The following is a 6,421-nucleotide window of genomic DNA, read 5'->3' as shown; positions in this document are numbered from 1 at the left end:
TAAAGGCATTGAAGCAACACAAAGGAAGAATAAGTTTCAGCGGTTGCTTTCAACTTGTAACATGTATAACTCATGGATATTGTCAACATAAAGTAATATAATAAGTGCAATATGCAAGTATGTAGGAATCAATGCACAGTTAACACAAGTGTTTGCTTCTGACATAGAAGGAAGTGGGTGAACTGACTCAACATAAAAGTAGAAGAAAGGCCCTTCGCAGAGGGAAGCATTGATTGCTATATTTGTGCTAGAGCTTTTATTTTGAAAACAAGAAATAATTTTGTCAACGGTAGTAATAAAGCATATGTATTATGTAAATTATATCCTACAAGTTGCAAGCCTCATGCATAGTATACCAATAGTGCCCGCACCTTATCCTAATTAGCTCGGATTAACATGGATTATCATTGCAATACATATGTTTTAACCAAGTATCACAAAGGGGTACCTCTATGCTGCCTGTACAAAGGTCTAAGGAGAAAGCTCGCATTGGATTTCTCGATTTTGATTATTCTCAACTTAGACATCCATACCGGGACATCATAGACAACAGATAATGGACTCCTCTTTAATGCATAAGCATTCAACAACAAATAATATTCTCATAAGAGATTGAGGATTGTTGTCCAAAACTGAAACTTCCACCATGGATCATGGCTTTAGTTAGCGGCCCAATGTTCTTCTCTAACAATATGCATGCTCAAACCATTCAACTCATGATAAATCACCCTTACTTCAGACAAGACGAACATGCATAGCAACTCACATGATATTCAACAAAGAATAGTTGATGGCATCCCCAGGAACATGGTTATCGCACAACAAGCAACTTAATAAGAAATAAGATACATAAGTACATATTCAATACCACAATAGTTTTTAGGCTATTTGTCCCATGAGCTATATATTGCAAAGACAAAGGATAGAAATTTAAAGGTAGCACTAAAGCAATTTACTTTGGAATGGCAGAGAAATACCATGTAGTAGGTAGGTATGGTGGACACAAATGGCATAGTTATTGGCTCAAGGATTTTGGATGCACGAGAAGTAATCCCTCTCAATACAAGGCTTAGGCTAGCAAGGTTATTTGAAACAAACACAAGTATGAACCGGTACAGCAAAACTCACATAAAAGACATATTGCAAGCATTATAAGACTCTACACTGTCTTCCTTGTTGTTCAAACCTTTACTAGAAAATATCTAGACCTTAGAGAGACCAATCATGCAAACCAAATTTTAGCAAGCTCTAGGTATTTCTTCACTAATAGGTGTAAAGTATATGATGCAAGAGCTTAAACATGATCTATATGAGCACAACAATTGCCAAGTATCAAGTTATTCAAGACATCATACCAATTACCACATGTAGCATTTTCTGTTTCCAACCATATAACAATTAACGAAGCAGTTTCAACCTTCGCCATGAACATTAAAAGCTAAGAACACATGTGTTCATATGAACCAGCGGAGCGTGTCTCTCTCCCACACAAGCATGAATGTATTCAAACAAAACAAAAATAAAAACAAACAGACGCTCCAAGTAAAGTACATAAGATGTGACCGAATAAAAATATAGTTTCAAGAGAAGTGACCTGATAAGTTGTTGATGAAGAAGGGGATGCCTTGGGCATCCCCAAGCTTAGACGCTTGAGACTTCTTGAAATATGCAGGGATGAACCACGGGGGCATCCCCAAGCTTTGACTTTTCAGTCTTCTTGATCATATATCATCCTCCTCTCTTGACCCTTGAAAACTTCCTCCACACCAAACTCGAAACAAACTCATTAGAGGGTTAGTGCATAATCAAAAATTCACATGTTCAGAGGTGACACAATCATTCTTAACACTTCTGGACATTACCCAAAGCTTCTGAAGGTTAATGGAATAAAGAAATCCATTCAACATAGCAAAAGAGGCAATGCGAAATAAAAGGCAGAATCTGTCAAAACAGAACAGTCCGTAAAGACGAATTTTTTAGAGGTACCAGACTTGCTCAGATGAAAATGCTCAAATTGAATGAAAGTTGCGTACATATCTGAGGATCACACACAAAAATTGGCAGATTTTTCTGAGTTACCTACAGAGAACCCTGCCCAAATTCGTGACAGACAGAAATCTGTTTCTACAGTAATCCAAATCTAGTATCAACCTTGCTATCAAAGACTTTACTTGGCACAACAATGCAATAAAATAAAGATAAGGAGAGTTTGCTACAGTAGTAACAACTTTCAAGACTCAAATATAAAATAAAAGTGCTGTATTAAAATAAAAACATGGGTTATCTCCCAAGAAGTGCTTTCTTTATAGTCATTAAGATGGGCTCAGCAATTTAAATGATGCACTCGCAAGAAATAAGAGTTGAAGCAAAAGAGAGCATCAAGAAGCAAATTCAAACAAATTTAAGCCTAACCCACTTTCTATGAAAAGGAATCTTGTAGATAAACAAGTCATTTAAGCATAATGCAACAAGCATAGGAAAACTACACAAGTGCAACTTCAAGATTTTAAGCATATAGAGAGGTATTTTAGTAACATGAAAATTTCCACAACCATATTTTCCTCTCTCATAATAATATCCAGTAGCATCATGAGCAAACTCAACAATATAACTATCACATAAAGCATTCTTATCATGAGTCTCATGCATAAAATTATTACTCTCCACATACGCATAATCAATTTTATTAGTAATAGTGGAAGCAAATTCAAAAAAGTAGCTATCATTATTATTCTCATCAAGTGTAGGAGGCATAGTATAATCATAATCAAATTTATCCTCCATAACAGGCGACACCAAAAGACTACTATCATTATAATCATCATAAATAGGAGGCAAAGTATCATCAAAGAAAATTTTCTCCTCAATGCTTGGGGGACTAAAAATATCATGCTCATCAAAACCAGCTTCCCCAAGCTTAGAATTTTCCATATCATTAGCAACAATGGTGTTCAAAGCGTTCATACTAATATCATTGCTACTAGCATGCAAATAAGATTCCATAGATTTTTTAATTTTCGCAGCAAACCATCCATGTCTTAACTCAGGAAATAGATTAAAAAGCTCCATGTTGCTTTCCATTATGCCTAACTAGTGAAATAAAAACAAGAAACAAAAAGATGCAATTGCAGGATCTAAAGGAAATAGCTTCGAGCACTTACAAAGGCACCAGAAAATAACTTAGTTACCTGGGACCAGAGTGTGAGTGCCTTTTACCTTTCCTCCCCGGCAACGGCGCCAGAAAATAGCTTGATGTCTACTCACGCTTCTTTTCCTCAGAGATGTTGTTGGGCCTCCAAGAGCAGAGGTTTGTAGAACAGCAGCAAGTTTCCCTTAAGTGAATCACCCAAGGTTTATCGAACTCGGGGAGGAAGAGGTCAAAGATATCCCTCTCAAGCAACCCTGCAATCATGATACAAGAAGTATTTTGTGTCCCCAACACACCTAATATACTTGTCAGATGTATAGGTGCACTAATTCGGCGAAGAGATAGTGAAATGCAAGTAATATGGATGTATATGAGTGGTAATAGCAATCTGAATAAAATATGGCAGCAAGTAAACATGCAGTGGAACAGTAAACAAACAGTGACAACGGCGCCAGAAAATGCTTGTTGGCGTGCAGTTGACGTGGGAGATAGGAATCTTTGTGGTGTAGCTTTTCTATTCAGAAACAAGGCCTAGGGATCATACTTTCACTAGTGGACACTCTCAACATTGATCACATAATAAAACCACTCTACACTCTCTTGTTGGATGATGAACACCACTAATTGTGTAGGGCTACAAGAGCACCTCAATGCCGGAGTTAACAAGCTCCACAACATTCGATATTCATATTTAAATAACCTTAGAGTGCATGATAGGCCAACGCAATTATACCAAGTACTAACATAGCATGCACACTGTCACCATCATACTATGAAAGGAGGAATAGATCACATCAATACCATCATAGTAATAATTAACTTCATAATCTACAATAGATCACAATCATAAACTACGCCAAGTACTACATGATGCACACACTGTCACCATTACATCATGGAGGAGGAATAGAGTACTTTAATAACATCACTAGAGTAGCACATAGATTAATAGTGATACAAAGCTCATCATATGAATCTCAATCATGTAAGGCAGCTCATGAGATCATTGTATTGAAGTACATAGGAGAGAGATTAACCACATAGCTACCGGTACAGCCCTTAGCCTCGAGGGAGAACTACTCCCTCCTCATGGGTGACAGCAGCGTTGATGAAGATGGCGGTGGTGTCGATGGAGATGCCTTCCGGGGGCACTTCCCCGTCCCGGCGGCGTGCCGGAATAGAGACTTCTGTCCCCCAGATCTTGGCTTCGCGATGGCGGCGGCTCTGGAAGGTTTCTCATACCGTGGCTTTTCCGTCTCGAAGATTTAGGTCAGGGGGCTTCTTATAGGCGAAGAGGCGGAGTCGGAAGGCTGACGGGGCCACCACACAGTAGGGGGGCGCGCCTGGCTCCTTGGCCGCGCCACCCACACGTGTGGGCCCCCTGTGGCCCTCATCTGGTCCCTCTCGGGTGTTCTGGAAGCTTCGTGGAATTTTAAGATTCTGGGCGTTGATTTCATCCAATTCCGAGAATATTTCCTTACTAGGATTTCTGAAACCAAAAACAGCAGAAAACAGCAACTGGCTCTTCGGCATCTTGTTAATAGGTTAGTGCCGGAAAATGCATAAATATGACATAAAGTATGTATAAAACATGTAGGTATTGTCATAAAACAAGCATGGAACATAAGAAATTATCGATACGTTGGAGACGTATCAAAGCTTCCGGGAAAAATAGGATTTTGGGCGTTGATTTCGTCCAATTCCGAGAATATTTCCTTTGTAGGATTTCTGAAACCAAAAACAGCAGAAAACAGGAACTGGCACTTCGGCATCTTGTTAATAGGTTAGTTCCGGAAAATGCATCAAAACGATATAAAGTGTGAACAAAACATGTGAGTATCATCATAAAAGTAGCATGAAACATAAGAAATTATAGATACGTTGGGGACGTATCACCAATCAATAGTAATGGCGAAATATTATTCACTTCCTAGCGGCCCGGATGCAACCAACGCGGTCACTTGGCGCGACCGCGTAGCGTTCGCAGAGACGCAAACGTGCCGCGTATTTGGGTTGTTTGAGTCTCCGCGGACGCCTCGGTCACTATGCATCGCTCCGCTACCTCAGGTCAACCAGTTTGCACTGTTTTTCTCTAGTATTGTCTCTGTTTTTATTTAGTTTGTGTCCTGGATAATTTTCAAAGTGAAGCACTATCAAATTTGACCATATATATAAGGAAAAAAAAATGAACAACCATACCACCAAATGCATATACACTAGTGGAAAAGAGGCCTTTCGTCCCACCCTTTAGTCCCCGTTTTGAACCAAACCGGGACCAATAGGGGGTATTGGTCCCGGTTCATCATGAAAACCCTTTAGTCCCGGTTCGTTTGGACCCTTTAGTCCCCCTTCGTATTACGAACCGGGACTAAAGGGTGGTCTATGGGGCAAAACCCTTTAGTCCCCCTTCGTATTACCAACCGGGACTAAAGGTCTACCCTTTAGTCCCGGTTCGTAATACGAAGGGGGACTAAAGGGTTTTTTGCCTCCCCATGCACCTCCACCCCCCCCCCCCCAGTGGATCGCCTTTTTTAACACTGTAAAATATAAAAGAAAATGATAGAAAATTCAAAAAATAAAATCTTTTTAGATTCTTGTATGTTATGCAACCTACTATTAGGGAAAATTAACAAATTTGAGTTTTCATTTTTTTTGCAAAAAAGGTTTGAAAAATGGTAAAACCGCATTAACTTTTGCATACGACGTCGAAAAAAAACGTGTAATATATCAAAATCATCGTGGGAAAAAGTTACATCCGAATTCATTCGTGACAGACAGAAATCTGTTTCTGCGCAGTAATCCAAATCTAGTATCAACCTTGCTATCAAAGACTTTACTTGCCACAACAATGCAATAAAATAAAGATAAGGAGAGTTTGCTACAGTAGTAACTTGCCGCTGTACGCATCACACCTTCCTCTTGGGGTTCCCAACGGACGCGTGCTGTACGCGTATCGATTTTCTGGCGCCGTTGCCGGGGAAAGAAGGAAGATTACACCACAGAGATTTCTAACTCCCACGTCAACTACACGCCAGCACACTCCTCCCAACCTTTTCTTACACAAGCCATGGCTAACCGAATCCTCGGGTGCCTTCCAACATTTCTCATACCATGGCGGAGTGTCTATTGCAAAATTAAGTTGCTTACTGATGAATCAGGGCAAAACATGTGAAGAGAGTTATTAATGAAAGTTGATTAATTGGGGCTGGGAACCCCGTTGCCAGCTCTTTTTGCAAAATTATTGGATAAGCGGATGTGCCACTAGTCCATTAG

The sequence above is a fragment of the Lolium perenne genome, chromosome 7 (genome assembly GCF_019359855.2).
Source record: "Lolium perenne isolate Kyuss_39 chromosome 7, Kyuss_2.0, whole genome shotgun sequence".
NCBI lineage: Eukaryota > Viridiplantae > Streptophyta > Magnoliopsida > Poales > Poaceae > Lolium > Lolium perenne.
The sequence above is the reverse complement of the archived record's forward strand: the minus strand, read 5'-3'. Positions refer to the sequence as shown.